At 44.8% G+C, this 12,443-nt stretch overlaps 1 protein-coding gene and 1 long non-coding RNA gene across 2 annotated transcripts in view; both read left to right on the forward strand.

Annotated features, from left to right (window-relative positions):
* The window catches only part of LOC141153486 (alpha-1-antitrypsin-like), a 182,965-nt gene that overhangs the window by 60,927 nt on the left and 109,595 nt on the right, over window positions 1–12,443 (forward strand). The gene's annotated exons all lie outside the window — the stretch shown is intronic.
* Window positions 7,497–8,316, forward strand: LOC141152839 (uncharacterized). The gene is made up of 2 exons (XR_012247164.1): window positions 7,497–7,634; window positions 7,898–8,316. It is a non-coding gene; the product is annotated as an uncharacterized lncRNA (long non-coding RNA).

A 12,443-nucleotide genomic window follows, 5' to 3' on the forward strand; every position in this document is an offset into this window, starting at 1 on the left:
AAAGAAGCAAGACAAAAATATATCTCATACCCTACCATAATTATATATAAATGTAAAGCAAAATTGCATAATAAATATAGGGTACTTAGTGAACTATTTTTGATCAAAAAAAGTATACAAGCCGTCCCACCAGCGGCAAGGTGACCCTAAATTGGGACGGTACCTATACTGCCTATATTAAAAACCTTACTGTATATCAAAGTTGAAGTAATGCATATAAAAGGGTAGACAAATAACACACACTGCAAGAGGCCAAAAAGGATTTGCTTAGCTAGATTTAGCCAAATGCTGTGAAAAACACTTGCACAGCACTGGCACAGACCTGCCTGGCAAAAAGTCCTAGGAAATGCTGTAACCTAGCCCTGAAAAGGACTGCAATCACAACTATTCCGTACTCCCAAGCTATCTGTAGATTTGTGCGAAAATTGGCTTGAAATTAACAAGGTATAGCGCACACAGCAACAGCGGTGCCGTCTAACATGCAGCTGCAGCAGTGAGAAAATGGTGGCGACGGGGAAAATGGCTGGGTCTTATAGGGCAAGGACATGTGACATACACTGCCAATGACACATGCCCTTGCTTGTGTGAAAAAAAGCAGTTCGCTCCGTGTGTGCGCTGCTGATAGGCTGACAGATTGCACCTCCCCACTGTAAATGCGGGAAAGAGAAAAAAAAATGGAGATCTTCATTATTCCTGCAGAGATCCATCCCCTGCCCCTCCCCCCACCCCGCTGTACACTCAAACTGCGTATTAACATTAATTTTCAGCATTACTGAGAAAAAATCCAGTTATGATTTTGGTGCACGAACAGTTATCGAACATAACCTCGAACAGCCGAATTTTTTTCAAATCGTTCGTGTTCGCCGAACGGCTCGAACACCGCCCAAAACAGCTCGAATTTGAGATTGGCGAACAGTTCGAGTCGAACACCGCTCATCTCCAGTGGAGAGTTAGTACATAGGGGGCAGAGGAGCTTAACTAGCTCACCCCGAAGCATTTACTGGACACCGGATCCGAGCTTACCGGGATCTCTATGACCCAGTAAGGCATAACCGGAATCCCTGGAGAACTATAAGTCCCAGGATTGCTAAAGTGCTGATAAGTAACAGAGTCGGGAGACACATAGGCCCCGCAAGCTGAGGAGCGTGTACTCCAAGAGAAGGCCCTACCACAAGGTCAGCCAGCGCAGGACAGAGACAAGGTTAGGCCTTGCTCCAGGCAGGTCAGAAACTTACTACGCAGAGGCAAGTAACAGGAGGCCTTACACCCGCTCATTGGGGAGGATCCTGAAATGCACCCTTCACCCTACAGTGCTCCGGGATGTGCCTGAATTTCCAACAGTAAAAGGTATTGAAGTGACTATCGTGTCTGTCCCTGTTCTTGCTCTGACCCGGCTGGGTCTCACCTGTCCTGCATTCCCCCTGCATACGCTGCGCTGAGGCCCAGCTCCACCTGTGAGGAGCTATACCATCGAGCTGCCTTATCACCGGCCTCAGTGGACTGCACAGCGCTGGTGATTCTCACCAGAAGCCACAGGTGGCATCACAAACTCTTATAAAATTAACAATTACCAACGCTTTTAAAGAGTGACCCCAGGGTACGGGCCCGGGAGCCGACCACCGCGACATCCCCAAGGCCAGGCAAAGGCCCGGGTACCGAGTCTTCTCCATCCCCTGGGCTAGTCATATACAGGACAGGAGAAGCAGTACTGTGCAGTGTATATATACAGGGCAGGAGAAGCAGTACTGTACAGTGTATATATACAGGACAGGATAAGTGGTACTGTGCAGTGTGTATATACAGGACAGGATAAGTGGTACTGTGCAGTGTGTATATACAGGACAGGATAAGTGGTACTGTGCAGTGTATATGGACAGGAGAAGTGGTACTGTGCAGTGTATATATACAGGACAGGATAAGTGGTACTGTGCAGTGTATATGGACAGGAGAAGTGGTACTGTGCAGTGTATATATACAGGACAGGAGGAGTGGTACTGTGCAGTGTATATATACAGGACAGGAGGAGTGGTACTGTGCAGTGTATATATACAGGGCAGGAGAAGCAGTACTGTACAGTGTATATATGCAGGACAGGATAATTGGTACTGTGCAGTGTGTATATACAGGACAGGATAAGTGGTACTGTGCAGTGTGTATATACAGGACAGGATAAGTGGTACTGTGCAGTGTATATGGACAGGAGAAGTGGTACTGTGCAGTGTATATATACAGGACAGGATAAGTGGTACTGTGCAGTGTATATGGACAGGAGAAGTGGTACTGTGCAGTGTATATATACAGGACAGGAGGAGCGGTACTGTGCAGTGTATATATACAGGACAGGAGGAGTGGTACTGTGCAGTGTATATGGACAGGAGAAGTGGTACTGTGCAGTGTATATATACAGGACAGGAGGAGCGGTGCTGTGCAGTGTATATATACAGGACAGGAGAAGTGGTACTGTGCAGTGTATATGGACAGGAGAAGTGGTACTGTGCAGTGTATATATACAGGACAGGAGGAGCGGTACTGTGCAGTGTATATATAGAGGACAGGAGAAGTGGTACTGTGCAGTGTATATGGACAGGAGAAGTGGTACTGTGCAGTGTATATATACAGGACAGGAGGAGCGGTACTGTGCAGTGTATATATACAGGGCAGGAGAAGCAGTACTGTACAGTGTATATATACAGGACAGAATAAGTGGTACTGTGCAGTATATATGGACAGGAGAAGTGGTACTGTGAAGTGTATATATACAGGATAAGTGGTACTGTGCAGTGTGTGTATACAGGACAGGATAAGTGGTACTGTGCCGTGTATATGGACAGGAGAAGTGGTACTGTGCAGTGTTTTTTTTTATACAGGACAGGATAAGTGGTACTGTGCAGTGTATATGGACAGGAGAAGTGGTACTGTGCAGTGTATATATACAGGACAGGAGGAGCGGTACTGTGCAGTGTATATATACAGGACAGGAGAAGTGGTACTGTGCAGTGTATATGGAAAGGAGAAGTGGTACTGTGCAGTGTATATATACAGGACAGGAGAAGTGGTACTGTGCAGTGTATATGGACAGGAGAAGTGGCACTGTGCAGTGTATATATACAGGACAGGAGAAGTGGTACTGTGCAGTGTATATGGACAATAGAAGTGGTACTGTGCAGTGTATATATACAGGACAGGAGAAGTGGTACTGTGCAGTGTATATGGACAGGAGAAGTGGTACTGTGCAGTGTATATGGACAGGAGAAGTGGTACTGTGCAGTGTATATATACATGATAAGTGGTACTGTGCAGTGTGTATATACAGGACAGGATAAGTAACATAGTAACATAGTAACAACGTTTTTAAGGTTTAAGGAAGACTAAGTCCATCTAGTTCAACCCATAGCCTAACTTGTTGATCCAGAGGAAGGCAAAAAAAACCATGGGGCAAACACTAAGCTCCACACTGGGGAAAAAAATTCCTTCCCGACTCCATACGACAATCAGACTAGTTCCCTGGATCAACGCCCTATCAAGGAATCTAGTATTTATAACCTGCAATATTATACTATTCAAGAAAGGCATCCATGCCCTTCTTAAATTTTAATAGTGAATCACTCATTACAACATCATGCGGCAGAGAGCTCCATAGTCTCACTGCTCTTACAGTAAAGAATCCCCGTCTGTGATTATGATTAAACCTTCTTTCCTCCAGACGTAGAAGATGCCCCCTTGTCCCCGTCTCAGGCCTCAGAGTAAAAAGATCAGCAGAAAGGTCTTTGTACTGTCCCCTCATATACTTGTACATAGTAATAAGATCACCCCTAAGCCTTCTTTTTTCCACAGTAAATAACCCCAAGTGTAATAACCTGTCTTGGTATTGCAGACCCCCCAGTCCTCTAATAACCTTGGTCTCTTTTCTCTGCATCCGCTCTAGTTCAGCTATGTCTTTCTTATACACTGGAGACCAGAACTGTACACAGTATTCTAAGTGTGGTCTCACTAATGACTTGTATAGAGGTAAAATTATGTTCTCCTCATGAGCATCTATGCCTCTTTTAATGCATCCCATTATTTTATTTGCCTTTGCAGCAGCAGCCTGACACTGGCCACTAAACGTGAGCTTGTCGTCCACCAATATACCCAGGTCTTTTTCAGTTACAATTTTGCCCAGTGTTTTACAATTAAGCATATAATTATACATTTTATTTCCTCTGCCCAAGTGCATTACCTTACATTTATCCCCATTAAAGCTCATTTGCCATTTATCAGCCCAAGCTTCTAGTTTACATAGATCCTCCTGTAATTTAAAATTGTCCTCCTCTGTATTGATTACCCTGCAGAGTTTAGTGTCATCTGCAAATATTGAAATATTACTCTGTATGCCCCCTACAAGGTCATTAATAAATATGTTAAAAAGAAGGTGGCCCAATACTGACCCCTGTGGTACCCCACTGTTAGCTGAGACCCAGTCTGAGTGTTTTCCATTAATAACCACCCTTTGTTTCCTATCACTGAGCCAATTCTTAACCCACATACATATATTTTCCCCTATCCCCATTGTTCTCATTTTATGTATCAACCTTTTGTGTGGAACCGAATCAAAATCTTTTGAAAAGTCCATATACACAACATCCACTGCATTTCCTTGGTCCAGTCCAGAACTTGCCTCCTCATAAAAACTGATCAGATTAGTTTGACAGGAACGGTCCCTCGTAAACCCATGTTGATATTGGGTCATGAGGTTATTCTTCTTCAGATACTCTATCATAGTATCTCTTAGGAAACCCTCCAGGATTTTACCCACAGTAGAGGTTAAGCTTACCGGCCTATAATTTCCAAGTTCACTTTTTGTCCCCTTTTTGAATATTGGCACCACATTTGCTATACGCCAGTCGTGTGGTACCGACCCCGTTATTATGGAATCTTTAAAGATTAAAAATAATGGTCTATCTATGACATTACTTAATTCCTGCAGTACTCGCGGGTGTATCCCATCCGGACCCGGGGATTTGTCAACTTTAATGATTTTTAGACGCCGCCGTACTTCCTGCTGGGTTAAGCAAGTGACATTTACTGGAGAATTTTTGTTATCACTAATCATGTGTTCTGTCATGCGATTTTCTTGTGTAAATACGGTTGAAAAAAAATCATTTAGCATATTGGCTTTTTCCTCATCCTCATCCACCATTTCACCCAGACTAATTTTAAGGGAGCTAACACTATCATTTTTTAGTTTTTTACTATTTATGTAGTTAAAGAATATTTTGGGGTTATTTTTACTTTCTCTGGCAATGATTCTCTCTGCCTCAATCTTTGCTGCCTTCATTTGTTTTTTGCATAATTTATTTAATTTTCTATATTTATTTAATGCCTCATCACTACCTACTTGCTTTAGTTCTCTAAATGCTTTCTTTTTGTCACTTATTGCGCCCCTTACAGCTCTATTTAGCCATAGTGGTTTCCTCCTATTTCTAGCATGTTTATTCCCAAGGGGTATATATTGTGCACAGGTCCTATTCAGGATGTTAATAAATGTCTCCCATTTGCTTTGTGTAGCTTTATGTCTCAGGATATCGTCCCAGTTTATTGCACTAAGATCATCTCTTAACCGTTGGAAATTTGCCTTCCTGAAGTTTAGTGTCCTTGTAACCCCTCTACTACACATCTTATTAAAGGTTACATGAAAACGTATTATTTTGTGATCACTATTACCCAAGTGACCCCCAACTTGTATATTTGATATGCGGTCTGGCCTATTGGTTAATATTAGGTCTAGCAGTGCCCCCCTTCTTGTTAGGTCCTGAACCAGTTGTGAAAGGTAATTGTCTCTCATAGTAGTCAAAAACTACTTTGCTTGAACTACATGTTTCTGTCCCCCAATGTATTTCAGGGTAGATGAAGTCTCCCATAATAATGACTTCTCCTTGAGTCGCTGCTTCATCTATTTGCTTTACGAGGATATTCTCCGCTACTTCCATTATTTTTGGAGACTTATAACAAACCCCTGGTACTGTGCAGTGTATATGGACAGGAGAAGTGGTACTGTGCAGTGTATATATACAGGACAAGAGGAGCGGTACTGTGCAGTGTATATATACAGGACAGGAGAAGTGGTACTGTGCAGTGTATATGGACAGGAGAAGTGGTACTGTGCAGTTTATATATACAGGACAGGAGGAGCTGTACTGTGCAGTGTATATATACAGGACAGGAGAAGTGGTACTGTGCAGTGTATATGGACAGGAGAAGTGGTACTGTGCAGTGTATATATACAGGACAGGAGAAGTGGTACTGTACAGTGTATATGGACAGCAGAAATGGTACTGTGCAGTGTATATATACAGGACAGGAGAAGTGGTACTGTGCAGTGCATATAGACAGGAGAAGTGGTACTGTGCAGTGTATATCGACAGAAGAAGTGGTACTGTGCAGTGTATATATACAGGACAGGAGAAGTGGTACAGTGCAGTGTATATATACAGGACAGGAGTAGTGGTACTGTGCAGAGTATATATACAGGACAGGAGGAGTGGTACTGTGTAGTGTATATATACAGAATAATACATATACTGAGAATTACACCTAGTATACTGACCAAGAGAGGTGGTACTTTGCACTGCAACTGCTGTACATACTTTTGTTAAGAAAAGCTGGGGCTGCTGTATATACATTTTTTAGGAAACTGTAACTGCTGTATATACTCCCATAGGAGACAATGTGATGGCAGGAAGGTGTCTGCAGAAGGTGAGTGAACGGGGACACACTGCGGTGGACTGATGGTCCGGTGCTTCTTTCCAGCGGCGGCAGCGTTACTGGGGTGGGAGAGTAGAACGCGCTCTACGCACACAGAGAATGCTCTGACATGTGACAGCTGCAACTTTCCTGGCATCGCATCGCAGCATTCAGTTAGGGTATGTGCACACGATCCGGAGACACTGAGAGTCAAATCCACAGTGGCCAAATGTTACAGCACAGTGAATGGTATTTCTAGAAATCCCATGTCCACTATGCGTCTCCGTGCACCTACGGATCACCGGCGGAAACAGACATGCGGCGCGTCTTTCCAGACCGCAGCATGTCAATTTCCCTTGCGGGTCCGCATGCGGGCTTTACCCATAGACCTGACCTCTGAGGAAAGTACACTGGTGGAAAAAAAATGGCGCCGCTCAATTGCATAAACTGCGGTAGCCGCCGACAGCTATTTCGTAGCGTGGGGGCCGCAGGCTGGTAAGCATCGTGCGCACATTACCTTAATGAAAGCTGTGCGCGCGCACCCCGGCCCCAGTGACTCTGCAATAGGTATCCAAAAAATTAAAGGGGCTGGAAGCCCCCCAAGCAGTGCCTTACCCAGGCCCATTGGGAAAATGTCTTATAGGGCAGATTAGTAATATGGCAGAAGGATCCATGTTCGGTGGTTTCCGCTCTATGAAGCATCTGCACATTATCTTATGAGGTCCACAGTTTATATATCATTCATACTTCTGTTCCTCTTCTTTGCTCACAGGTATGTGGACTTATCCCTCCCCAAAATCAATGTCTCCAGGTCCATCAATCTTCAAGAATTATTAACTAACATGCCCTTAGTAGAAGTCCTCTCCGATCTATCTGGTATCACCGGAGAAACCAAGGTAAAGATTTCTAGGGTAAGATCTATCTATCTATCTATCTATCTATTATCTATCTATCTATCTATCTATCTATCTATCTATCTATCTATCCATCCATCCATCCATCCATCCATCCATCCATCCATCCATCCATCCATCCATCCATCCATCCATCCATCCATCCATCCATCCATCCATCCATCTATCTATCTATCTATCTATCTATCTATCTATCTATCTATCTATCTATTTCCTAAGTCCATGTAATGTAATTAGATCCTTTTTCTCAACCTCCGTAGGCTGTCCGCGAAGCCATGCCCAGTTTGGATGAGAAGGTGACAGATTCAATAGGCACTATACCACTTAAAATCATTGTAAACCTTCCTCCTGTTACTGTATCTATCCCAACTATTATATTTGACCGTCCTTTTCTTATCTTTATAAATGACAAGAAGCATAATATTCTCTTCTGAGGAAAAATCATCTCCCCCTGAAATGATTCTGTGCAAAACATTCCTTCAATAAATTGTTACATTTCATCATTATTGTCATTTGTTTTATATCAATGTAATATTTCTCCACCATCTCCTGCCGTCCAGCGCCAAGTTCACCATCCAATGCCCCAAATGAAAGGAGCAGCTGCCAGGTGACAAGAACGTCTCTATTTTCTGCCCATATTGATTTTTAATAATATTAAAATAAAATAATATTAAAATAATGTAATTGTACGGCCCGGCATCACTATAATAAATAAGTGGATGAATCGGACAACAGACAGAATATGTACCAGCACAGATACAAAGTGCTTCTGAGTGCAGGGAGGGCGCGGGAACAGCTGACAGGACAAGAGTCTGAGGAAAATGAGTACAGGGAGTAGTTATATTAGTGAGGTGAGGTGATAGACCAGTCTAAACAGATGGGTTGTTAGGACAAGCTAAAAACTATGGACAGTGGGAATTAAACGGAAAGTCTGGGGTAGTGCATTCCAGAGATCTGGTGCAGCACAAGAAGGGTCCTGGAGATGAGAGTAAGAGGATCAGATTAATAGAGGATGTCACCCTAAAGCCTCCGTCACACTAAGCAAGATCGCTAGCGAGATCGCTGCTGAGTCACAAGTTTTGTGACGCAACAGCGACCTCAGCAGCGATCTCTCTACGTTTGACACGTAGCAGTGACCAGGCCTCTGCTGGTCGTGGTGAAATGGCCTGGACCATTTTTTGATCGTTGAGGTCCCGCTGGGTAGCATGCATCGGTGCATTTGACACTTTACCAACGATCTCGTTGGCGACTGAGAACTGAGACACATAGGCGTCCATTGTTATACAGGTCGCTACGGGTCGCCATATCATTGCTACGTCGTTGGGAATATCTGACTGTTTGACATCTCACCAGCGACTACACAGCGATGCAGCAACAATCCCTGCCAGGTCGTATCGTTGTCGGGATCGCTGTAGTGTCGCTAAGTGTAACGGTACCTTTACTGGGAGATGAGACAAATAGGCTGAGGCTGAGGACTGTGAGCAGCCCAAAAACTGTCCTGTAAATAGTTGAACTGCCTGGAGTGCCCCTTTTAAGTGACGACAGAACAAAAACCCGTTTGGCGTGGCCAAAGACGTGGTCCATCACCAGGATCACTTATGCACTGTAGCCACGCCCAGGGCCTAAGTTGAGGGTTTTCAGGCGGGTCCCTCATGTTCTTCTTTCGGTGAAATGGACACCAGGTTACGGGACTTGCTGTAACTTTAATGTTATTGTACTTGTAATTGGTTTTTTTGCTGTTAACCTGTTTGTACAAAATGCTTCAGTCCAGGAGTACTGAGTTATACTAGGGGGGAATATGGCGCCCTGCTGCGCATTGGTGCCACAGACCCAGAAGGGTGCATGGATGGACTTCTCCACAAGAGGCCCTCACTACATACAAACACCTCCACCTTCCACCTCACACCAGCAGAGGGAGCCCCTTAGGGACATATATATATAGGGAAGGTGGAGCCAGGCAGCTCAGTTTCAGTTTTCAGTGAGAGTTTACAGTCAGACTGAGAGGAAGTCTGAGAGCGTGCTGACGCTCAGAGAGCAGTGAAGAGGCAGCACGCTGGCTGCCGTGCTTAGGCGAACCAAGGCCTACAGCACGTGTGAAAGCCTAGTGAGGGCCCTGAGTGTGGCCGAAGGCAAGAGGAGAAGGAAGAAGTAGTAAGGGGGCAGAGGAGCATACCAGGCTCACCCCGAGACATATATCGGACACCGGGTCCGCGCCTACGTGGTCCCTTTATACCCAGTAGGGACCACCGGAATACCTGGTGGACTACAGGTTCCAGGTTTACCAAACGCTGACTGCATTACCAGGGCTAGGAGTCACGGAGGCCCCAGCGACCAGGGAGAGTGATTCCAAGGAGAAGGCCCTATCACCAGGTCAGCAGGTGCAAATGAGAGACAGTAACCACGCTAGGCCTAGCTCCAGGCAGGTCAGAAGCATAGGAACAAAGCCACAGATCAGGAGGCCCTATACCTGCTCACTGGGGAGAGTCCAAAAGTGCGCCCTTCGCCCGAAGTACCCTTGACTGTGCCTGCACCATCACCAGTAAAGGTACTGAAGCTTACCCCCGTGTGAGTGTCCGTCTTTCCTCCGGGACTGTCCTGCTGTCTCTCGCCAGCATCCATCATATACCCCTACACTGCCCTGGAGCTTGCTCTACCTGTGGAGAGCCACACCATCCCTGCTGCCGTAATACCAGCTCCAGAGGACTGCTCCGCAGCGTCAGCTCCCTTTAGCCGCAATCCACAGGTGGCGTCACGAACTTTCCAAATCTCCTATAAATAATTACCCCCCTTTCTATTGACCGCCCTGGGTCACGGACCGGGCCAGCCACCGTGATATCCCCCAAAAGCAGCCATAGGCCCGGCTGCTAAGTACCCCACGGCACAAGAGGCGCATCATCTGAACAGTCAGCGAGACCCTGAATACTTTTTTTTTTATGCAAAAAAGACAAAAAAGTGGATAATACAGAGATTTGAACTGTGGAACTGCAAAACCACAGTTATAATTTCCTGGTGTATACCAGACTTGTTAAAATCTATATATTGGTGTCTGAACAGTCAGTGACACACTCAAACTGTTTTTTTTATGCAAAAAAAGGCAAGCAGATTGATAACCCCCAGATTTAAACCATGGAAGAGGAAAAACACAGTTCTAGTTCTCTGGCCTACACCAGACTCTTTTAAACAGATATATTTGTGTCTGAACAGTCACAGACACACTCAATTTTTATTTTTTTTGGGGGGGTTGGGATACCAAAAGGTTAATGTGATGCATATTCGTAAAGTCTGACTGAGGGAAAAAAAAAAAAAAGAAGAGGATTTAGATAAAAAAAAAAAGGATTTTTCCTGGCCCCTGAGACCGGGGGATAAGTCTAGAAATTTGACGAGCAGGAGCAGACAGGACTGTAATGCAGAGTTTGCTGGTATAACCACTGCGTCTCCTATACAGCCTGCCTGCCTGGTATCTGGGATGGATATTAGTCCTGAGAAGGACTGTTTGTTTGATTTGGCAGGCTTTACACACCCTACACTAACTATTTTGCTGGATAAATCTCTCCCTAGCTCTGCAGCACTGACCCTACACTGTCTGATCCGGAGCGACTGTGTCCAAGATGGCGGCGCCCGCTTCTAAATACTCGAGGTGACGCTGTGCGGCCAGCCAATCACTGTAATGCCCACAAACAACATGGCTGCGGGATTTCAGTGACTGGCTGGCAATCCCTGCATGTTCGTTGGCTCTGTAAAGAGCGCCAAAAGTGCAGGGCGGAGACCCGAGCTCCCGCCCGAGTAACCCGGAAATGCTCGGTGCTCGCCGAACATCCCGAGTAGTGAGATGCTCGGGCGAGTACCGAGCAGTGTCGAGCATGCTCGCTCAACACTAATAACCTCACATTCAGTTCAGTAACTTTTTCTTATATTTTTGGGAGTTGTGAAATTGATAGATGAGGGGGCCCTACAATCAGATAAACCATATGGTATCTAGTGTTATGTTCCTTAACGCAGGTCCAGGAACCACTGGGGTCTATTTTTATAAATGGATGTTTAATAATGTGCTATGTGTTATGAATGGAGCTATAGATCATGTCAATGAAAGGCTTAGATCCTGTGACCACTGGCAGCAGCCCCCCACCCCCATGTGAGCAGGTAATCGATGCTAGTTATCCCCAGATAAATCCAGCAGTTTGTGAATATAGAGGAATTAGAAATTAGGCGTTAATTCTAGATAACCAAAAAGTGGAGCAGATGTTTCCCACTCGCTTCACTTCTAGCATCAGGTGCCAAACCAGAACTAGCAAGAAGGGCACCGGCCACGATGGCTCCGCAGAGGCAGGACGTCCACCTGACATAAGGGAAAACAAGATTTTGAGGTTTCCTGTATAATAATATGAGTTTACCACAATCCATTGTCATATTCATGATTGGGGAACATATTAGCGTCTGTGGGTAAAATCATAAAAGTTCGTTCTCTGCAGAAATAATATATATATATATATTCATGCTCATCCAAGCTGAGAGCGCATGTGTATGGTGTATGGCTGAGGAACCACGGTTAGATTTTATGGTCACCTTCATGTGTATTTGGGCACCTTATGAGTTTGTTCACAAGTCTCATTATTGCACTTTGCTTTTCTTGAGGTCCCGATGATCTCAGGAGGATCCAAATTATAAACATGTAAGATTTATTTCACATTATAATTGCAAATTATTTTTCTCCATCAGGGGTTAATGCCTGAAGCCCAGAAAAATGGAATTCAGATGCGACACCAACAAAGCCATTCAATACAATGTGTCAATTGGAGGCAAATATCT

The sequence above is a fragment of the Phyllobates terribilis genome, unplaced genomic scaffold (assembly GCF_046119375.1).
Source record: "Phyllobates terribilis strain yellow unplaced genomic scaffold, ASM4611937v1 Scaffold_7__3_contigs__length_470593459, whole genome shotgun sequence".
NCBI lineage: Eukaryota > Metazoa > Chordata > Amphibia > Anura > Dendrobatidae > Phyllobates > Phyllobates terribilis.